Genomic DNA, 24,178 nt, shown 5'->3' with positions numbered 1-24,178 from the left:
GGTCTAAAACCCAGAGCAGGCTGCTTGCTGCCTTCAGCTGTAGTGCAAGTGAGGCATTCACAGTCAAACTCCTCCACCCCAGGCAGTTTTCTGAGCCTTGTAGGACTGGGTCACAACGAATCCTAGGCTTCTGTTATCCTTGCTGCGTTATCTGTAAGGAATAAACCCACTTTGTGTAATTTGTATGTGTGGCTCTTCTGTCTTACCAGACTCAGACAAGCAGGGTGCAGTGAACTTGCTTCTCATGATATAGTCTGTACTCTTATGTAAGGCTCCTTTCACTCAGCATAATGTTTTTGAAACTCATGTGATTAGTGTCCATTTTTAAAAAATTGCTAAGTAGTATTCTATTGTATGAACATGCCACCATTTGGCCATTATCTTGCTATTCATTTTAAATAAATACTGGTTAACTTCCTTTCCTTATGGTGGATCATCATGAACAGTATCAACTGCCATGAAACCCAACCTGAAGGGAATCGGCATCCCTGAGAAAAACACTGAGCTGGTGGGAGACAACACTCCTTACACTGTAAGGTCTTCGGTTAGTTCTTTAGATATAGCATGATCAGAGGCAGATTAGATTTTAATTTCCTCCAGGGAGATCCCTCACCTTGTCTTATTTTTATTCAGTGCATTTCCCCAGCTTCCTCCACCATGAAATGACTTGGAGCCAATTAAGAGCCTTCTGCTTCCTCATCAGTAATATTTATGACTATGGAAATGTTTATGATGCATGGAGAGAGCTTGGGTCAGGTAGGAGATCAAGCTTTTGCTGTCCTTGTAAATGGGATTTGTCTCCTGCTTGTTTTTGCCAGAGTTGTAAAATGGAAGAGTGCACATAGTATAGTTTAGGGTTGCTTTTTTTTTTTCCCATCTAACCTTTGCATTCAGGCTGTGGATTATTACTAACCTTTGTGCTTGGAATGAAGGAGGCATTTTGGTTTTCTGGAGACTTTGGTGGTGTCACCCCCTTTTTCTGGGCCTGCCGTCAAACTCCCTGTCCAGGCTAGAGGTGTAACATGCTAGGGGAAGGCCTTTTTAAATCCAGTAACAGAAATTTCTGCAATCTGTATGAGGCTTAGGAGCTGCTGGAAGCCACCTAAATGCATAAATGTGGAACGGCCAGAGTCATTTTGTGTTTCTGGCAAAATTGCCAGGGAAGCAATTCTTTCACCCCAGTATCCGTTTTTCTTTATCCTCCCTGCATGCCTTTATTTCCACCTCTCAGGAATTTCCTTTCTCCAAGTCTAAGGCCTCCACCTGGACTGGGAACCCACTCTCTGCTACTCAGACCTGGCCCATCTCTGTTGTTAAGAACTCCATTGCAGGCCGGGCGCGGTGGCTCAAGCCTGTAATCCCAGCACTTTGGGAGGCCGAGATGGGCGGATCACGAGGTCAGGAGATCGAGACCATCCTGGCTAACACGGTGAAACCCCGTCTCTACTAAAAAAATACAAAAAACTAGCCGGGCGAGGTGGCGGGCGCCTGTAGTCCCAGCTACTCGGGAGGCTGAGGCAGGAGAATGGCGTGAACCCGGGAGGCGGAGCTTGCAGTGAGCTGAGATCCAGCCACTGCACTCCAGCCTGGGCGACAGAGCGAGACTCTGTCTCAAAAAAAAAAAAAAAAAAGAACTCGATTGTAAATGTGGCTTCTCCCTTCCCCCTTCCCCCACCGCCACCAAACACTGTTTGCATCTCTCCTATAATACTAAAATATGTTTATAAAAATAAACATTTGTATCAGGAACTCATGTATCCAAATAGATCTATTTAGGAATGCCTCTCCTATGTGCCAAGTCGCCCTTTCACATGACTGCCCTCTTCTCTTCGCTTCTGGAAGTCTCGAAACCTGCACTCTCTGCCGTAGTTTCCCCACTCCTTAGTCCTTCGCAGCCTTGTCCATTCTTACCACTCTATTGAGAGAGTCCCAAAGGTTGCCATCGGCTTCTCAGCTGGCAGACAGGGCAGGCTGTCCTCAGTCTTGCCTCCTTCTGGTCCTGATAACCCTGTCACCTTCTGAGACGCAGCAACATCCCATCACTTCCCACAACCCTACCATTCTGCCTTTTCCTTTATTGGATTTTATTTTTCCTCCCACATCCTAAAGGTGGTCATTTCTCAAAGTGATGTCCTTGAACCGACGTCATCCCTTCTCCAACCACAATTTCAGCTCTCCCTGTGGGCAGCTGCATCCTGAGTCTATGTCTAGCTCTAACCTCCCCTTGGATTTCAGACCCTAATTCCAAGTTGCTTTCTAGACAACTCTTCCTGAGTCACTTTACTCCTAAAACCAATCTCCTCTCCTAAGTGAAGAGGTATAAAACATGGCTTCTGCCCCCAGGAGCTCATAATTTAGTCAGACACACATATGAAGACTTCGAAATGTTCTGTAACAAACCCTGAGAGCTAATTAACATGAAAGGTGATGTTATAATGAGAGTCGTGCCACATGACAAAATGTTAAGGAGTGGTACTATCACCCTGTTCTTACTCACAGTAGAGAGAAGTTGTGGGCTCCATTGCCCAGGAATGGTCTTACAGAATCTGGGTCCCATCAGTGAGGAGGAACAGAAAGGGGTGTTCATTCCAGATATGCACGGGAAGGAAGGACCTTTCAAAGAATGTTCTTTCAACCTACATTCAGCCACACTGGGCATGATGCTTCTTGACCTGAGGTAGAACTGCTCCCTTAGGGAGATTTTGGAGGCCCTTTTGTTGTTAATTGTTACAATGACTGGGAGATGCTAGCAGCATTTAGCGCCTGGAACTCAGAAATGATGAATGTCCTGTAATGAGCAGGTTAGTCCCATGTCTAGCCAGTAGTGCCTAGGTTGAAAATCAACGCATGTGGGGTACTGGGAAATTGACTCTTCCCTGTCCTCTCCATGCTCCCAAGAACTCCATTCTGGCTTGTGAAAAACCAGTAATGGAATTACCCATATATGAAAGTAACTAATGCCCAACAGACAAACCAAACAGTTGCCTAGGGCACTAGCAAACTGAGAGACAGAAAGAAGGGCAAGTTCAGCTGTAATGAGCTTATTCACAATTTTGCAGGCAGAAAATCTAGAAAGTTGCTTTTCAAAATTTTAGCATAAACTTTAATGTTAAAGCAAAAAATAAAATTTTATTTTGAATTTCATGTGCTGTAAAATTTTATTTTGAATTTCATGTGCGAGTCCCTGTAAACTTGTCAGTGCTTAGGGCAATAAAGACATTAATCGGGTTGCAGGAATATCCCATAAAAAAGCTATAAATGTGTGATTGAGGAGTTGCTGGAAATATTCACGATGCTGACGAGGCTCATCTCAGGAAGGCAAGACTGAAAAGGAGTGTAATTAGGAAATTTAACCAGTGGAGCTCTATGTTGTCTGAGGGAAGAGAGTAAACAGATGATGAGAGACCAGTCACTGATCTGTTGGTCAACAAATAATTATCCACTAACTATGGTGTCCCAGGCACTGGGCTGGGCACGGGGACACAGTGGAGAACAAGACAAGTCCCTCCCTTCAGTGTGTTTACATTCTGGGGTGGGGGAGGGGAAAACAGACAAAAATACCACAGACACAGACCCATTCATACACACCCAGACAGACATGCAGATGATCACAGGTTAGCAGAAAGCCTAGAGAACAGTGAGTCAGAACCATTTTGCAGGTTTTTCCAGCCCTCTCAGGGGAGGTCAGTGGCCACTTGATGATGGGATCCCTAGGTCTCAGCAGGGTTGGTGGAACCTTGAGGCTACCTACCTTCCCTTGTCCCTGCACACCCTGTCCTAGCCCAAGGCGCTGAACTTGGCAGTGTCATCCTGTGTGGGACAGCATGGTGGGGGGCACCCAGCGCTAGGAAAATCCCCAGGGTCAGAGCTGGGAAATCTGAGCCCTACTCAAGTCTGGGTGGCTAGAAGCAGAACTTGACCAGCGAGACGAGGCCTAGGAAGATCCTGATTGCTCACCAGGTAAATGGCTGGAGCATGTGTTCTTGCTTATTAGCTGTTGGGCTTGCCGGGGTGTGGTCTGATTTAAAGGAACTGGGAAGTATTTTATGAACAATTCAGCCTGGTGTCAGGTGTGTGACTCAGAGTCCCAACAGGAAACAGATGTCATACTCATTAGAGTAACTCGAGGGTGAGCTGAACAAAGGTGTGGGTGAAGTGGTGGGAACCAGAAGGGCTGTTGGGGTGTTTCTGCAGCCTGTAAGCTGAGCTGTAACCACTCCAGGCCCAAGTGAAAGGGGAGGGAGTAGACATTGAAATGAGGAAGTAAAAAAGTCATGTAGAGGAAGGTAGAGATGACAGGGTTACCTTGAGAGAGACTGAGGGGCAAAGCTAGCCTTGGGCCTCCTCATGGGGAGGCAAGGTCCTCATGGGGGACCTTGTTCCTCTGCTCCGCGGTATTCGTGGGCTTCCCATTGGCCAAACCCAGTGAGAAGTCAGAGGACAGAGTGAGCAGAAAATAAGCAGCGCATGGTGACCAGTAGCCAAGGGTGCAGACAGTCCTGTAACACCATCCATTGTAAACCAGGAACCCAGTCTCCCAAGAGGTTAGCTAGCTTTAGGAAGAAAGAGAAACTATGTACCAGCCTGGCACCTGCCCTGATGTGACTCTATCTTGCCTACCTAACTCCATCAGGTACACAATGTTCCCCTTTGGAGCTGTCAACTTCTTTCTCCCCATGCCACACTACCTGTGGCCACCACCCTCTCTTGCCTGAATTTCTCTAACAGCTTTGCCATCTCATCCAGTCCTCTCTTGACCATGCAACCATATCTTTCCAACGTGCTGGCCTGGGCCTATCATTTCCTTCCCCAACACCACCTCACCACAGCATCCAAATGAAATCCACACAGCTTACCATGGCTTATGAGGTCCTTCATGGTCTCACTCTGGTTTACATTTCCAGCCTCATTTCTTGCCAATTCTCAATCTCCCCTCAACAAATGCCCCTCCTCAAATCCATCCCACTATAGTCCAGCCATACAGAACTGCTCGCTGATCTCTCTTTGACTCCAGGGCCTTTGCACATGGTTATTTCTCCACCTGAAAGTCAGGAAGTCGATTCTAATCTAACTCTTTCTTATTCCTCATTCCTCTGTTGCTGGTTGGGCTAGACAAGGGTTCTGTGCTGTTCTTATACGCTCCCATAGCACTCTGGCCCTGCTCAAATAATAATTTTTAAAAATTAATTCAATAGATATTTACTGAGTACATGTAATGCACCAAGCCCTTCCTACCTCAGGGCCTTCTCCCATGCTGTTTTTCCGCTTGCACATTCATCCTTTTACTCTTCATCTGAGTAACTCTTACATATTGAGTCTCTGCTGAAACGTTATTTCCTGCAAGAGGTCCCTACCCCTTTTCTCTCCCACAGCATCCCGTATGACTTCGTTTATTTGATGTCTGTCTCCTTCTCTCCACGTGGGAAGGGGCCAGGTCTGTTTTATCCATGATTGTGTTCCCATCCCTAGCTCAGAACGTGGCATGCAGCAGGCACTGGTTACATACGTGGTAAAGGAGGGAGGCAACAGCGTTCGCCCATTAGACCATGACAAGGAATAAAGAATTCTATGTTCCAGGGGTGAACTCAGGTTTTGTGGAGCCCGAAGCTTAGACAATTTGAGGGTTCTCTTTTAAGAAAAATACAAAATTACAAAAACAAAATTAGGCAGGAAAGTGGACCTTTATGTAGATTGGGGAAAGAAATAATAAATTGTAAACCCTTTAAAGTGGAAAAATACTTCAAATGTCACAAAATACAGAAAAATAATGTTTTTGTTAACTGCCTAGCACACTGCAATAAGTCTCCACATTTTTTGGCTGAATAATACTCTTTTATTGCCTCTTCATATGCAACGATTCTGTAATATTTTCTATATAGAGAATGGAATGAGAATTAAGTCCTCTGGCATAATAATATTTATGATTGATGTGATGCATAAACACATGTGACCACAGCCAGACATACTTGTTGTTTGCAGGACTGCTACAGTTTGTATCCTACAAACACAGGAATTCTGATAAATTATATTCAGCATTTTAAAAAGGGGGACAAAGGAAAGCATGTAATTGTATCACCGCAGAACTCAATATATATATGCCTAAGGTATATGACTACGTATCAGTGAGAACTGGATTCTACACCTACAATCTTACATGTCTGATGATTGGAAGAATTTCCTACAGACTAGCTTTTGGCTCTATACAGTTCAAATCTTGTTTCTCCTCTATTACCCACATGCTTCCAGGGCCAGGCTGCATAGGATACTCGCAAATCTCATATAGTCTTTGGCCCTGCATTTGAGTGTCATAATGCCAGGTAAGTCGGCACCATGGGCAGTAAGCGTGTTTCTGGGAGCCATTTCTGCACTGAGATGACTAGCAAAAACCAACTCTACACAAAAGTGATTGCAAACCACCTAGATATGTCCCATAAAACAACTGTATCCCCAACTTAACTTCCCCCTAGCCAGATCGCAAAAATGTCCATGGCCACTTCAGTTCTGGGCAACATGAGGGGGAGTGTGACAGAGGGGAAGTGTGAGTGGAAAGAGATAGCAGTCTTAACTGAGTGTGGTTTAAATGGCTGACTTTGGCAAGTTTCACAAAACATGTGATCGCCACAAACACATTACTAGGGTCTCCTTCGGAGCTTGTCCTAATGGGCGGCCCTAAAGCTTAAGTTTTATTAACTTCATGGTAAATTTGCCGCTGCCTGTATCGTATTATTATGTGTGACCCCTGGCACCACATCTGGCACATAGTAGTTGCTTAATGAATATATGCTGAGTAAGGAGAAGTGTTGCTTGGCCTCATTACCCAGGAGATAGTCTCTTCCCCCACTAGATCTCATCCCTTTATTGAAAGCTGGTGCTCAGAATAGTTGATAGACTTACCGGAGGCACTGGGAGGAGAAAGAAAGGGACCGCTTGGTGGGATAGGCTTTCCCATCTCCTCATCACCGGGCAAATAAACTGACGCCAACACATCAGCTGCCCTCATTAGCAGGGAAGCAGCCCTGGCTGCCCTCTTGGGGTCATTCTAATTGGCTCTAATCAGGGAAAGCCAGGACTGGGTTTTATAAAGTGACAGCAGCTCCACTGTTAGAAGAGCAGGTAGAAAGGTCACACTGGAAACACCATTTCCAAGCACAAATTACAACTCATTCTGGCTTTCGCAGCTATGCGGAGGAATCTTTATTTGTCTAGCCCTGCTGATAGTGGCCTTCCGGCTTCCTGCTTCCATTTTCTTCCTTGTCGTGAGGCAGCTGAACTTTGGGATCCCACACACTTTTTTCTTCATGGCCTTGGGTCCAGCAAGAAGAAAAAGTCTGGATTCCTAAGGGGCTGACACTAGGGGTCTCTGGTGCTGAAGAATTAGAGTCTAAAATTCTAGGGTAAGGAGAGTAGGCTATGTTCTAGACAAGCGAGACTCTTCGGAGGACCGTGGTTTAAATGTGCTGGTGACTGAGAAGCAAATACACTTCATACTCTAGCAGCCACTTGGCATGTCCACATTGTATGCTGTACTCTCGGCAAAACCTTCCCGGACCCCCGGGCAGTGAGCCACTCCTCTGGGCTCCCACAACATTGCGCCCATGTCTCTATTACACGATTCACTGCATTGTCTTTCACTTATTAGCTTAGCCATCTGTCTTCCAAGATGGACTGCCAGCTCCTCAAGGGCACTAACCACGCCTCATTCATATTTATATTTTTGGTTTATTCCCTCGCACAGAGCCTAGCACTTGGGACATATTGACTGACTCCTCAAAGGAAGGGAACGGAAGACACTGGTAATAAGATGAACCAGGAGCTTCCAGATAGCTGAACACATGGAGGGTGGTGCACCCTGAGAGGACACAGAAGCTCCATGCTCCTACCCCCAAATCACACTCTGTGTCTCTTCATCTGTATCCTTTATAATAAACCAGTAAACATAAGGTCTATAAGAAAGTAATAGGGTTCAGTGATGTCATAAGGGCGAGGCCTTATCCCAAAGGACCGTTGTCCTCATGAGGACAAGACACCAGGGAACCTTCTCTCCACACAAGCATAGCCAAGAGGCCATATGAAGACGCAGCCAGAAGGCAGCCAACCACGAGGGAAGACAGCCCTCATCAGAAACCAACCCCGGTGGCATATTGATATTGGATATAGCCTCTAGAAATGTGAGAAAATAATTTTTTTTTTTTTTTTTTTAAAGATGAACTGGTGTGGGCATAGAGTTTTACAGTAGAAATAGCACATCAAAGAGGTTAAGTTTGGTCTTGGGAGTAAACTGGTTCAAATTCCAGTTCCACCACTATTTTAATGAGGATTAGGTTTGGCTATAAATGACAAACCCCAAAACAATAGCAGCTTAAGCAAGTTAGATGTTTACTTTTCTCTTTCATGTAAAATTTTGGAGATGGCCAACTCAAGATTCCCAAGTTAGCTCCAGTGTGTTCTCAGGGACCAAAGCTCCTGCTCCCCTGCGGCTCTGCTGTTGATGGCCTTGATCACATCATGGCACTGGCTGGCACCCTCTGGCTCAAGCTGTCATGTCTGCATTTCCGCAGCGGAGAGAAGGCTGAGAGTTCCAGGAAGCCGCGCATTCCGCTTTTGCTTACATCCTATTGCCCACGATTTAGTCACAAGGACACCTAGCTTCAACAGTCTGGAGAATGTAGTCATAACTCCAGAAGGCCACATGCTCAGCTAAAAATGAGGGTCTATTACTGTACAAGAAGGAGAAATTAGATTTTAGAGGAAAATAGCCTCTGTCATACTAGCTGTGTGACTTTGGGGAAATGAATGAATCTCTGATTCAGTTTCCTCATTCAAGAGTTAGAATAATGCAAGCAAACACCTTAGCAAAGTGCCTTGCATTGATGAAGGGTTGAGCTATTATTTTCCTTTGGTTGTGGCTAGGCTGGCAGGTGGCAGGATCCCTCATAGGGAGCGTGTACACATAAGCCTGCCCAAATCTGAGTTTTTATTCGTGCCACTTACCAGCTCTGTGACTTGGGGTTACTTGACCTTTCTGAACCTTAGTTTTCTCATTTATAGAATGGAGGCAGCAATAATCCTTTCTTTACAAGGTTCTTGTGAGGATTATTTGAGATATCATATGTAAAGCATTTTGTAGAGTACTAAGCAAGAAAGACTCTATAAGTACTGGCTTCTTTTATTATTACTAGTCAAGACAAGCCCTGAGTGACCTTGAGATTGACCATGAAGAGGATGCTGGAGAAGGTTCCATAGGATTCTGCCTGGCCACTAGACTCCAAAATTCAACTTGTTCTAAGGGGCGGGACTGATGCTGTAACCAGGAGGCAATAAATTAACTTGGCCTCCAGTGACTGTATTAGTACGCTTGCATTTTGAATCCTCTCCAAACACAGCTGACCTTAAACGCAACGGGAACATCCTCTGCCTTCCTGCACGTTTTCACTCCCTCAAACTGTCAGCAATTCTCATCTACAGGGTGCCTTTCCCAAAGGGCTCAGGCAAGAAGCACCAGGATGAGGAGTCTAAAGCCAGAAGGAATTTCTGGCCCCAGTAGGACCTGGAGGGCTGTGCCCGGGCTGTGTATAGGCTGCGACTGCCTGTCCCCTCAGGCAGAAGTTGCAGAGGAGCAGAAAATAAGCCTGGATCAGGTGACCCAGACTTCAGCTTGATGAAACAAGCAAAACACACTATTTCTCTTTACCTCAGCTCCTGGGATTAGCGGTTAGGTCCCCAGAGTACACTGGGTGTTTATTCTCGGAGACCCGAAGCTCCAAGGAGCAGCAAGAGTCGGAGGCACAGGGCCTCCCCAGGTAGCTCATTGTTCTACTTCTTGCAGAAGCCAAATTGGGATCCTCTGCCATATACCCTTCATGTTCACAGGCTGCTTCTCAATTTAGCACCAGCTGAGCAACTGCCAGGGGTCCCTGAGAGACAGGAAAGACTGGGTGGGAAACGGACGACTGCGGCCCTGCTGTCTCCCAGGCTTCCAGGCTCCCAGGGTACCCTTCTCACTCAGTCCTACTGACCACCATAGTGACTGCTCCATCAGTTACCATGGCCGCTCGGCAACCTACCTGTAAACGACGCCACTGTTTGATCCCAGAAAACTCCCAGTTAAATCACAAATCTGCTGTTTTTCTGAAGTCTGCGAAGAGGATGTATCACCTGAAGCGAAAAATTGTAAACAACCTAAATGACTAAGGGAAAGGGATTGGTTGCACAAACGATGGTTCCATCATTTCAAGTAATATTAGGTAGCCATTAAAAAATATAAATCATTTTTCTGAGGATCCGGCAAGATGGCAGAGGTAGAGCAGAAGAAGAAGCGGACCTTCCGCAAGTTCACCTACCGCGGAGTGGACCTCGAGCAGCTGCTGGACACGTCCTACGAGCAGCTAACACAGCTGTACAGTGCGCGCCAGCGGCTGCGGCTGAAACCCGGCCTGCGGCGGAAGCAGCATTTGCTGTTAAAAGGCCTGCGCAAGGCCAAGAAGGAGGGACCGCCCATGGAGAAGCCGGAAGTGGTGAAGACTCACCTGCGGGTCATGATCATCCTGCCCGAGATGGTGGGCAGCATGGTGGGCGTCTACAACGGACCTTCAACCAGGTGGAGATCAAGCCGGAGATGATCAGCCACTACCTGGGCGAGTTCTCCATTACCTACAAGCCCGTGAAGCACAGCCGGCCCGGCTTCAGGGCCACCCACTCCTCCTGCTTCATCCCCCTCAAGTAGTGGCTCAGCTAATAAACGCACACGTCTCAAAAAAAAGTAAATAAATAAATAAATAAAATATATATAATCATCAGGATTATATATATATAATCGTGAGGATATATATATATAAATTCATGAGGATTATGTGGTGACGTGGAAATATGGTTATATTAATGATGTTCAGTGAAAATACAAAATCTCATCTCTGCCATGAGTGCAATGGTAAAAACTATATGTACATCTGGATAAAGAAAAACACACCAAAAAAGGGAAAAAATGGGGTGGGAGGATGGTGGGTACAATTTCCTCTCTCATGTATTCTGGTATCTATTCCTGCTGTTTGTGCACTAAGTAAGAAAATCATTTAAAAATCTTGCTCACTAACCTATCATGCACTTTCGCCTTCCCCCAAAGAGGAAAAAGCCTCATTCACTGAAATTTGCTAGTGTAGCTCCTTTGCTTATTTTGATATCAACTTTTCAATCAATATTCTCAGGAAAAGATACGACTATTTTAAGTTGAAAGCAAACCACAGATGAACTCAGTTCCCTGGTCAATTCTCCTCCCAGTAGGTGATGACAGTTAAAAGCAGCTCCTTAAGGGTCAAAAACAGCTCCTTAAGAGCCAAACCCTGCAGTGAGGCCTGTAAACAACTTAGATTCTTCAGGTGCTCTCAGCGTTTGAATTCCTGGCTCACCTGCGGCAGGCTCACCTGAAGTAGACATTAGAGGTGGGGCTGTTCTGCACCAGGAACAAAGCTACTCAGAAATTCTTGGCTCTTTGAATTTGGCTGAGTGAACAGGAAAAATAAGAAATCATCACTTTAAAATGACCCAGAATTTCAGGAGCCACTTTAATGCCATTCCTGCCACCAACTCATTGTGTAAGCCTAAGCACATCACTCAGCCACTCTCCAGACTAAGGGAACAGATTGTAGCCTGCCTGTAAATGGCTGATGGACAGAAAAACATGAAAATGATGGTGCTAAGCACTTTGCAAATAGGAAACAGAGTCCATTTGAAAGAACCTGGGATCTGGAGTCAAAAAGTCTCCGAGCCAAGCCAAGATCTGCCACGCATGAACACTGGGATGTTAGGCTATTAGTTTCTGAGTCTGTTTCCTCAGTAAAATGGGGATAATACTCTATGCAACTGGATTGTTTTGACATTTAAGTGAGTTTATGAGAAAAAGCTTTGTAAATTGTAAAGCACATGTATTAGTTTTTAGGATTGCCGTAATAAAATTCCACAGACTGTGTGGTTTAAACAACATAAATTAATTTTTTTTTTTTCACAGTTCATGAGGCCAGAAGCCTGAGATTACGGTGTCAGCAGGGTTGGTTTCTTGTGAGGCCTCTCTCTTTGGCTTACAGACAGCCACCTTCTCTCTGTGTCTTCCCATGATCTTTCTTGATGTGTGTCCGTGTCCTAGTCTCCTCTTCCTGTAAGGACACCAGTCATATGGAATTAGGTTCCACCCAAATGACCTCATTTTAACTTCATTACCTCTTAGAAGACCCTATCTCCAAATACAGACATATTTTATTTGTATTATTTTACTTGGCTTTATTATGCTTCACAGAAACTGCATTTTTCACAAATTGAGGGTTTGTGGCAACCAGCATTGAGCAAGTCTATTGGCATCATTTTTCCAAATACATGTGCTCACTTCATGGCTTTGTGTCACATTTTGGTAATTCTCATAATATTTCAGACTTGTTCATTATTATTTCTGTTATGATAATCTGTGATAAGTGATACTTGATGTTACTATTATAATTGTTTTGGGGTGCCATGGACTGTACCTATATAAAATGGCAAACTTATTGATGAATTTGTGTGTTCTGATTGGTCCACTGATTGGCTGTTCCCCAGTCTCTCCCTCTCCTTGGGCCTCCCTGTTCCCTGAGACACAATATTATTGAAACTAGGCCAATTAGTAATCCTAATATGACCTCTAAGTGTTCAAGTGAAAGGAAGAGTTGCATGTCTCTTTCCACCAAAAACTAGAAGGAAGGCATGTCAAAAGTTGAGATAGGCCAAAAGCTAGGCCTCTTGTGCCAAACAGTTAACCAAGTTGTGAGTGCAAAGGAAAAGTTCTTGAAGGAAATTAAAAGTGCTACTCTAGTGAACACACAAATTATAAGAAAGCAAAACAGTCGCCAGATGTGGTGGCTCACACCTGTAATCCCAGTATTTTGGGAGGCTGAGGTGGGTGGATCATGAGGTTAGGAGTTCAAGACCAGCCTGGTCAACATGGTGAAACTCCGTCTCTACTAAAAATACAAAAAAATTAGCTGGGCACAACGGCAGGTCAGGAGTTCGAGACCAGCCTGACCAACATGGAGAAACTCCATCTCTACTAAAAATACGAAATTAGCTGGGCATGGTGGCACATGCCTGTAATCCCAGCTACTTAAGAGTCTGAGGCAGGAGAATCACTTGAACCTGGGTAGAGGAGGTTGCAGTGAGCCAAGATCATGCCATTGCACTCCAGCCTGTAATCCCAGCTACTTGGGAGGCTGAGGCGGGAGAATCACTTGAACCCGGGTAGAGGAGGTTGCAGTGAGCCAAGATCACGCCACTGCACTCCAGCCTGGGCAACAGAGTGAGACTCCATCTCAAAAAAAAAAAAAAAAAAAGCCAAACAGCCTTATTGCCGATATGGAGAAAGTTTGAGGGGCCTGCATAGAGGATCAAACCAGTTACAACATTCCCTTAAGCCAAAGCCTAATGTACAGCAAGGTCCTAACTCTCTTCCATTCTGTGAAGGCTAAGAGAGCTGAGGAAGATGCAGAAGAAAAGTCTGAAGCTAGCAGAGGTTGTTTCATGAGATTTCAGGAAGGAAGCCATCTCTAAAACGTAAAAGTTCAAGGTGAAGCAGCAAGTGCTGATGTAGAAGCTGCAGCAACTTATCCAGAAGATCTGGCTAAGATTATTGATGAAGGAGCCTGTGTTAAACAACAGATTTTCAATATAGATGAAAGAGTCTTATATTAGAAGATACCATCTAGAACTTCATAGCTGGAAAGGAGAAGTCAATGCCTGGCTTCAAAGTTTCAAAGGACGGGCTGATTCTCTTGTTAAGCCCTTAATGACTAAGCAGCTAGTGACTTTAAGTTAAAGTCAATGCTTATTTACCATTCCAGAAGTCCTAGGGCCTTTGAGAATTATGCTATTCTACTCGGCCTATGCTCTAGAAATTGGACAACAAAGCCTGGATGACAGCATATTTATTTACAGCATGGTTTACTGAATACAGTTGACCCATGAACAATCCAGAGGTTAGGGACACTGACCCCCACCACAGTCAAAATTTGTGGATAACTTTTGACTCCCCCAAACCTAAGTACTGATAGTTTACTGTTGACCAGAAGTCTTACCAATGATGTAAACAGTCGATAATACATATTTTGTATGTTGTATGTGTTATATACTGCATTCTTACAACAGAGCAAGCTAGAGAAAATAAAATGTTAGTAAGAACATAATAAGAAAGAGAAAATGTGTTTATTATTCATAAAGATGGAAGTGGATCATCATAAAGGTCTTCATCCTTGCTGTCTTCATGTTAAGTAGGCTGAGAAGGAGGAAGAGGAAAGGTTGATCTTGCTGTCTCAGAGGTGGCAAAGTGGAAGAGGTGGCAGAGGTGGAAAGTGAGGCAGAAGAGGCAGGCACGCTCAGTGTAACTTTTACTGAAAAAAATCCATGGATAAGTGAACCTGCATAGTTCAAATCTGTGTTGTTCAAGGGCCAGTTGTATATTAAGCCCACTGTTGCGACCTACTGCTCAGAAAAAAAAGATTTCTTTCCAAATATCACCATTTATTGACAGTGTACTTTGACATTCAAGATCTCTGATAGAGATATACAAGGAGATTAATGTTTTTATGTCTGCTAACACAACATCCATTCTGCAGCCCATTGATCAAGGAGTAATTTTGACTTTCAAGTCTTCTTGTAATTTAAGAAATACATTTTGTAAGGCTATAGCTGCCCCAGATAGTGATTCCTCTGATGGATCTGGGCAAAGTAAAATTGAAAATCTTCTGAAAAGGATTCACCATTCTAGATGTCATTAAGGACATTTGTGATTCATGGGAGGAGGTCAAAATATCAACATTAGCAGGAGTTTGGAAGAAGTTGATTCCAACCCTCATGGTTGACATTGAGGAGCTTAAGACTTCAGTGGAAGAAGTAATTGCAGATATGGTAGAAATAGCAAGAAAACTAGAATTAGAAGTGGAACCTGAAGATGTAACTTGAGAAAAGAAAAACAGCTCAGACCAGAAAGACTTAACACCTACCCACGCCTGGGGGTAATTGTTGAAAGACAGTTGTTTCTGAGCCGCTGCCTCACCCATGATCTTCTTGTTCCTGGAATTTGTGATACAAAGGACAATGTATAGCCAATGAATAGCTTATGTTATTTTAATGTAAATTCTTGGTAAACACCTTTGGAACTTGCTCTTCTTTTTTCCTTTAAAAACCCACTTATACCTGCTGCTAATTAGAGCATATGTTCAGGGCAACTTGATTCTATGCTCCTGTGTTGCAGTCCTCAAACTTGACCTAATAAACTCTCTACTTATATTAATTTTGCCTCATTTTTTTTCCTCCAGGTTGACATTTTGAATTGCTGCAATTTTATGATAAAACTTGAATGGATGAGGAGTTGCTTATCATGGATGAGCCAAGAAAGTGTTTTTTTGTTTTTTTTTTTTAGATGAAGTTCACTCCTGGTGAAGATGCTGTGACCATTGTTAAAATGACCACAAAGGTTTTAGAATATTACATAAACCTAAAGCAGTGACAGGGTTTGAGAGGATTGTGTCCAATTTTTTTTTTCATCTGTGGGATATGATGAGGTTTCTCTTCAAATAATCTGATCACTCTTTTATTCTTTAATTCATAGTTACCCCCCACCTTTTTTTTTCTCCTTTTTTCCTTTTTGCCTTTGTTAGGTACACAGGCATGCCACAGTACCAATCGTTATCAGTACCAGCTCACATTCCTTTCCTTATTTGGAAAGAGGACTAACTTTCTAGCTCATTACAGACACCCTTGCCCTTCCTCTCTACTTTCTTTTACGTGCCCTTCCTATCTAAAAAAAATCAAATGTTTAGCCAACTGGGATTAGTTTAGATTGTACGACCCAACCCCGGCCAATGAGGAAAGTGTACAGGGGCAGGACTTATATCAGGAATAAAGGCTCTCATGCCCCTTTGTTCAGATGTGCACACATGGCGACTGGCCAAGGAGCCACCCCTCTGCACAGAAGTAAAATTGCTTTGCTAAGAATCCTTTGTTTGAGTGTTCGATTTCCTTAGGATTTTGAGCCTTATTCCTAACACATGCCCTCAAGAATTTATCCTTTGAATTACCAAAACAATCCAATAACACTCTTTATGTTATTTAAAAATGTACAGTGCAGCCGGGCACAGTGGCTCACGCCTATAATCCCAACACTTTGGGAGGCTGAGGCAGGTGGATCACCTGAGGTCAGGACTTCTAGACCAGCCTGACCAACATGGAGAAACCCTATCTCTACTAAAAACACAAAATGAGCTGGGCATGGTGGCGCATGCCTGTAATCCCAGCTACTTGGGAGGCTGAGGCAGGAGAATCACTTGAACCCGGGAGGCAGAGGTTGCAGTGAGCCAAGATCACACCATTGCACTCCAGTCTGGGTAACAAGAGTGAAACTCTGTCTCAAAAAAAAATAAAAATAAAAATAAAAAAATGTACAATTAAGTTATTATTGACTATTCTCATCCTATGGTGCTATAAAATAGTAAGTCTTATTCATTCTGTTTTTTGTATTAAATACTTATCAACCATCCGCACCTCCCCTCGAGTTTCCTAACACCCTTCCCAGCTAGTAACCATCCTACTCTCTGTGTCCATGAGTTCAATTGTTTTGATTTTTAGACCCCACAGATAAGTGAGAAGATACAATGTTTGTCTTTCTGTGCCTGGCTGATTTCATTTAACATAATAATCTCCAGTTCTATCCATATTATTGCAAACGACTGGATCTCACTCTTTTCTTTTATGGCTGAATAGTACTCTATATGTGTATATACTACATTTATTATTTATTTTTTATTTTTTTGAGATAGTCTTTCTCTGTCACCCACACTAGAGTGCAGTGGCATGATCTTGGTTCACTGAAACCTCTGCCTCCTGGGTTCAAGCAATTCTTTGCCTCAGCCTTCCAAGTAGCTGGGATTACAGGCATCCGTCACCATGCCTGGTTAATTTTTTTGTAATTTCAGTACAGACAGGGTTTCACTATCTTGGCCAGGCTGGTCTTGAACTCCTGACCTCATGATCCACCTGCCTCGGCCTCCCAAAGTGCTGGGATTACAGGCATGAGCCACTGTGCCCAGCCCCACATTTTCTTTATTCATTCATCTGTTGATGGACACTTAGGTTGCTTCTAAATCTCAGCTATTATAAACAGTGCTGCAACAAACATAGGAGTGCAGATATCTCTTCAACGTACTGATTTCCTTTCTTTGGGGTTTACTTTCAATAGGATTGCTGGATCATATGGTAGCTAAATTTTTAGTTTTTTCAGGAACCTCCAAACTGTTCTCCATGGTGGTTGTACTTACATTCCCATCAACAGCATATAGGGTTCCCTTTTCTCCATGTCCTTGTCAGCATTTGTTATTGCCTTCTTTTGGATATAAACCATTTTAACTGGGTGAGAGGATATCTCATTGTAGTTTTGATTTGCATTTCTCTGATACTCAGTGATATCGAGCACCTTTTCATATGCCTGTTTGCCATTTGTATGTCTTCTTTTGAGAAATGTCTATTCAGATCTTTGGCTCACTTTTTATTGGATTATAAGTTTTTTTCCCTATAGAGTTATTTGAGCTCCTTAGGTATTCTGGTTATTAATCCTTGTGGGATGGGTAGTTTGCAAATATTTTCTCCCATTCTGTGGGTTGTCTCTTCACTTCGTTGACTGTATTTGCTCTGCAGAAGCTTTTTAACTTGATGTGATCCTACTTGTCCATTTTTGCTTTGGTTGCCTGAGTTTGTGGGATATTGCTCAAGGAATTTTTGCTCAGACCAATGTCCTAGAGATTTTCCCCAATGTTTTCCTATAGTAGTTTCATAGTTTGAGGTCTTAAATTTAAACCTTTAATCCATTTTGATTTGATTTGTGGATATGGTGAGAGATAGGGGTCTAGTTTCATTCATCTGCATATGGATATCTAGTTTTTGCAGCATCACTTATGGAAGAGCCTGTCTTTTCCCCAGTATATGTTCTTGGCATCTTGTCAAAAATGAGTTCACTGTAGGTGTGTGGATTTGTTTCTGGGTTCTCTATTCTGTTCCATTGGTCTATGTGTCTGTTTTTATGCCAGTACCTTGCTGTTTCAGTTACTATAGCTCTGCAGTATAATTTGAAGTCAGGTAGTGTGATTCCTTTAGTTTTATTCTTTTTGCTTAGGATAGCTTTGGCTATTCTGGGTCTTTTGTGGTTCAATATATTTAGGATTGTTTTTTTCCATTTCTGTAAAGAATGCCATTGGTATTTTGGTAGGAATTGCATTAAATCTGTAGATTTTTGGGGGCAGTATGGACATTTTAACAATATTGATTCTTCCAATCCATGAACATGGAATATTTTTTCCATTTTTTTTGGTGTCTTCCTCAATTTCTTTCAATTGAGACCAATTTTGAAAGACGTTCTGGTTAAAATGGTATCAAAGCCGGGTGCGGTGGCTCACGCCTGTAATCCCAGCACTTTGGGAGGCCGAGGTGGGCGGATCACAAGGTCAGGAGTTCGAGACCAGCCTGGCCAACATAGCAAAACCCTGTCTCTACTAAAAATACAAAAATTAGCCGGGTGTGCTGGTACGTGCCTGTAGTCCCAGCTACTCCGGAGGCTGAGGCAGGAGAATCACCTGAACCTGGAAGTGGAGGTTGCAGTGAGCCAAGATCACACCATTGCACTCCAGTCTGGGCGATAGAGTGAGACATTGTCTCCAAAAAATAAAATAAAATGGTATCAAACAGCATCTCATGCTACAGAGAAAACTTTCGTGACAGGAAGAGTCAATCAATGAGACAAACTTCACTGTCTTATTTTAAGAAATTGTTACAGCCCAGCTTTCAGCAACTATGACTGCGATCAGTCAGCAGTCATCAATATCGTGGCAAGATCTTCCACCAGCAAAAAGATTACAACTCCCTGACAGCTCAGATGATCATTAGCACTTTTTAGTAATAAAGTATCTTTTAATTAAGGTATGTTCATTTTTTTCCTAGACATAATGCTGTTGCACACATAGTAAACTATAGCATAATATAAACATAACCTTTACATGCACTGCAAAACAAAACAAAAAAAAAATGTGTGTGACTGGCTTCATGGTGATATTTGTTTTATTGCAGTGGCTGAAACTGAACCAACAATATTTCCAAGGTATGCCTGTTGAGTCATGTTCTGACGTATTGGGGTTTAGGATTTCAATATATGAATTTGGAGACACAATTCAGCCATAACACCACAATATAAATATTTTTCTGGACTTACCTGGGACTTCTCATGATGGGCATTTAGGACACAGTAGGAAACAGCCTTGTTGACCATTTTTCCACTACGCCATCATGGCGAGAGGCAGCAGGAGAGAACTGACAGCACTCTGAGCTTACTCTCTAGCTGCTGTGGGGCCAGGATCTTCTGCGGCTGTGGGCCTCCAGTCCCACTCAGCAAATAAATGAGCCATATTCCCTTTGGGTTTGGAATGCTTTTCTGTAGGAAAGGAGTAATCAAATACTTAACAGCTACTAACTGTTAAGTATTAACAGGGGGAAACAGGTGTGCATGGGCTGTGGGCATTTGTCTCTGTTTACATTTGTGAGTGTCTTCTGGAACAGCCCATCCAGGTCCTTTAAGGAGCTTTCACCAGCTAAAGGAAAAAACTACCAAAGGGGAGGCCAGGTCACGTTTCTTCCAAATTCTTCCCAAATTATTTACTTTCATCTGCTGGGAAAAGACCTCAACAAACATTTATTAAGGACCTCTTTTGTGCCTGAGGCTGTGCTGGGTCTGGAAGGAATGTACTGCTTCACTGGGCCTGTTTAGTAAATACAGACATTGCTCAACCCACAAGGAGAGAGAGCCTGTGGGTTCAGGAGCTGGGAATGCACTTGTGCCAGCAGAATGGAGGAGGGCCCTGGTCAGGAAGATAGGCTATTTAGTGCTTCCAATTTATTTTTTATTTTGCCTCTTCACGGATGTGAGGAAGAGACATAGCCACCTTACCTGCGAGCCATCCCTCAGTGGCACAGAATCCCATCCTCCCAACATTGCTGCGTCCCAGTGCTTCCAAGGTGGTGGGGGTGAGGAGAGGGTTCAGTGCTTTTCATGGAATCTGGATTTCAACTTAAGGCCAATAGATTTGCCCTCTTTCTGAATGTCTAGAATTTATCCTAGCAGAGAGAGGATCTAACTGTGTCAATTTATCCCTCTCCAAAACGGAGCTCTCCTATCTGCCAGAAGCAAAGGACATTTGTTGTTTTTGCCTGCCCAACTTACCTCCCACTTCTCTTGGAAATAAAACCACACTTTCCTTCCTCGAACCCATTCTGTGTGGTTCAGGTGGGGCCGACCTCACCTCCCGCAATGCAGGGAGGGTGCCCTGTCTTTAGTCTAGCCAATAGGAGTAGTCCTCTAGCCCTTGTCACAGTGATTGGCACAGAGCTGGGCACATGACTCAAGCACAGCCAATCAGAGCCTGCTTCACGCATTGATGTGGCAGCCAGAGGAGAGCAGTTCTGCCCTCTTCTTGGATAATATGCTGTAAGGATGGCTTGGAGCTGCTCCCAGCCATCTTCTCCAGTGGTGCAGGGGCACGGAGGACACTTTCATCATCTGGAGAAAATGAAGTCAATGTACAAAGAGAAATCGCAGAGAGATGGAAAGCTAAAGGCAACCTTAAAGACAATGTTTGAGTCCCTGGATCGATCTCTTTTCAGGAGCTAATACATTTCCTATGTTGCTTATACCCCTTTGAGCTGGGTTTCTGTCACTGGGATTGGAAAACTGACTGTTGCAGCAGCAGGGTTTTGGACTGAGCCTCCTCGGAGACAGTCAGCATTTCTCATGCTGGGCACATGGTGTTTACCCTTGGCTGGAGCCCTGATTCTCATTAAACTAATTATGGGCAGAGTATGGGGACTACATTCACTCAGAGATCAGGGCACAAAGCATTGCAACTTTATGCAGAAATTACTACTGAGGACCACTCCCCTTGGAATTAAGCTGTGGACTAGAGAGTCATTTCACACTTAAACCCTTCCCTCTTTGTCTTTGGCCCTTAAACTCTGGTTTCCATTCTTTACTTTCTGAGTGTGTATTTTCAAATCACCCCTTTGCGGGGGGCGTCTCAGGAAAATCCCAGACTCCATGTCAAATGCAGGAAGGTATTTAACATGCATGACAGGGTTTCCTATGGTTTGGACTGCAGAGGAGTACTGCACTGCATGCATGAGCATGGATGGTGGAGTCAGATGGAATGAAGATCTTTGACTTCGAGGCAGTGTAACCTGTCTGCCTTCTTCTGTCATTGTGAGTTCCTCAATTCACGTTACTGTCAACCTCACCTCACGTCTCTCAATTACCCTGTGGTCCATTGGCCATTTTATGTGCATGTCATTCTAGCCTCAGAACATGCCAGCTCCCTTCCCCTAATGTCTTATTGTCTGTATGCGTCTAAACTTGAGGGAGTCTACTGGATTATCTTGCCCGCAATCATAGCAGTTTTTTGTTTTGTTTTGTTTTGATTTTTTTTTTTTTTTTTTTTTTTTTGAGGTGGAGTCTCGCTCTGTCGCCCAGGCTGGAGTGCTGTGGTGCGATCTCGGCTCACTGCAAGCTCCGCCTCCCGGGTTCATGCCATTCTCCTGCCTCAGCCTCCCGAGTATAACGGGGACTACAGGCCCCTGCCACCACGACCGGCTAATTTTTTGTATTTTTATAGTAGAGATGGGGTGTCACCGTGTTAGCCAGGATGGTCTCGATCTCCTGACCTCGTGATCCGCCCACCTCGGCCTCCCAAAGTGCCGGGATTACAAACGTGAGCCACCGCGCCCGGCCGTTTTTGTTTTTTTTGAGACAAAGTCTCACACTGTCGCCCGGCTGGTGTGGTGTGCAATGACGCGATCTCGGCTCACTGCAACCTCTGTCTCCCGGGTTCTAGCGATTCTCCTGCCTCAGCCTCTGTAGGTGGGATTACAGGTGCCCGCCACATGCCTGGCCAATTTTTTTGTATTTTTAGTAGAGATGGGGTTTCACTATGTTGACCAGTCTGGTCTCGAACTCCTGACCTTGTGATCTGCCCGCCTTGGCCTCCCAAAGTGCTGGGATTACAGGCGTAAGCCACCGCGCCCGGCCGACCATAGCAATTTACATGTGGGTTTGGTTTGGGACTGAGGGTGAAGATCCACTGAGGGGCATGGCTTCTCTTCCAGTATTTACTTTTGTTTGCAAATGAGTACATATTGTGACTCCGACTCCGAAGTCTTGTAAAGCTTTTCTAACTCAATTTTCAGAGGTAACAATAGACAGACTCAACCTGAACATTTGATTGGCAGTATCCTCTGCTTCCTTTTGCACACGGTGCCTGTGTGGTTTCTCCTCCGCTAAGTAATTGCAGCAGCTTTGGTTTCTCTCTCTGCTATGTGACACAGCATGAAGGTTTGGACAGGAGTTTAACTATTACCCTTTAATGTTTTTGTTGTGTTACTGTCAAATTGTGTCTTCTTAAAGGTTACTTCCTGTCCTGTCTTAGGAGCAGGAGAAAAAAAGTGGCTGTGTGCCTTATGCCCTATCTGTATGAAATGCCTTTCATTATTGATAAAGATACACTATTCCAGGAGACTCACCTATTTAACCAGGTCAAAAGCTGGAAACCTTTCTCCAGTCTGTGTTCAGCCTCTAGCCCCACAGTGATGTGAATACAAAGCAGTCTTCCTTGCAGGTGTTCAGCACACAAGCCATAAGCTAAGAGCAGTGGATGGCACGCAGAAGGAAGAGGCTCACTTTCTGCTTTATCATTTAGGATTCGAGCAGACCCAGAGAAGGAACGCCAAGGACAGGACCCAGACTCGTAACCCCCACATGCCACCCTTTCGTTTCTCCAAGATTAAAAATGCTTATCACTATTTGAGGTTCTGTTAATGTGCCAGATACTTCAAGTGCTTGAGATATGTTATCTAAACCTTAAAATAATTTTACGAGGTAGAGAATATGATTCCCATTTTATACATAAACAAACTCAAAGATGTTGAGAGAATACCTGAAGAAGTTAAAAGGCTGTCATGCAGCCAGAGGTGACCCTGGGCTTTTGAGGGCTGGCAGGTGGCAAGCACCCAGGTGAGAGCTGTGGGGTGGCCTGCAGACCCCGAGGAGTTAGAAACAGAGACCTTGGGACAGGCTCCAGGAAGGTGGCCTGTGTGAGAACCTCTCTAGTCCCCAGTGCTCCTGGGAGAGGCAGCTCAAGCGCAACGCCAGAGGCACCCCCCAGTGGGGTGAGAGAGGGGCATAGATCACCTTCCAGAAACAACTGCCAAGTGGATGTTAAATTTTGTAGGTTTTCTTGATTCCATTTGTTAATATAATCTTGTGCTCGTGGGTGTTAAAAGACGTGGGCCTGAGGTAACACTCATTTGGTTTATTGTAATAGTTACTCCTGGGGATTACACATGCTAAACAAAGCAAAATATTCACCAAGCTCTCAATCTGAGCTCCTTGGGTCGGTAAGCAGAGGTCACCATCTTTTCCTAGTCCCACTGGTGAGTTAAATTCTGGAATGGCTCTGAATTATCAATATGTCAATAAAATGTCGGTAAGCCAGGGCGACATGCTGTTGCAGTATTGACTGTCGGATCCTAAAGCAAAAACATGTTTTAATTGTTTTTTGCCAAGTGTAGGGAAGCCAGTAAGTAGGGACCCGGATTGAGAGGGTTAGAGATTGCCACCGATCTTTATTTTTCAGTTTTGAGAGTCTTGTAGCGTTGTGGAATCCATTTCTCATTTTCACCCACAGAATTTATATCAGAGTCAGAAACAGGAATGTGCAAAGGGAAATATCCGAGAAAACAGGCTGTTCCAGGCTTACCTGGTAGGGTAGGGCTGGTGCCCAGGTACAATCATTGGCCAGTGTAAACATATTTGAGTCAGCTAGTGGTGATGACTTTGAAGCATGGGAGGAGGAGATGGGTGCCGACTTTACCCCCATAAGCATTTGCTTTACCTGATTAGATTCTCCAGGTACAGTGTGGTGAGGAATGAGACTAACTGCAGCCAGACTGCAAAACTGTGGGTGTGGTATGTCTTCTGGAAAGACCTCCTTATCTTTCTCCATAGAGCAACAATGGTTCCCCTTTTTCTTTGCTTTAGCCCAAAGGTGGGTCTCATCTTGGAAGTCACTTAGGGTTCTCTTTCTCC

General features: G+C 44.1%; 1 long non-coding RNA gene and 1 pseudogene across 1 annotated transcript; one reads left to right on the top strand and one right to left on the bottom strand.

Moving 5' to 3' along the window:
• Window positions 1-8,208: 8,208 nt before the first annotated feature.
• On the bottom strand, window positions 8,209-19,457 carry LOC117074476. The gene is made up of 4 exons (XR_004433593.1): window positions 19,265-19,457; window positions 15,012-15,081; window positions 10,065-10,155; window positions 8,209-8,544 (listed from the first exon to the last, which is right to left on the bottom strand). It is a non-coding gene; the product is annotated as an uncharacterized LOC117074476 (long non-coding RNA).
• Window positions 10,247-10,723, top strand: LOC117074475 (annotated as a pseudogene).
• Window positions 19,458-24,178: the final 4,721 nt, after the last annotated feature.

This window comes from Trachypithecus francoisi, unplaced genomic scaffold (assembly GCF_009764315.1).
Source record: "Trachypithecus francoisi isolate TF-2019V2 unplaced genomic scaffold, Tfra_2.0 Lachesis_group5, whole genome shotgun sequence".
Lineage (NCBI taxonomy): Eukaryota > Metazoa > Chordata > Mammalia > Primates > Cercopithecidae > Trachypithecus > Trachypithecus francoisi.
Note: the sequence above shows the minus strand (reverse complement) of the source record. Positions and strands in the feature narration are given on the sequence as shown.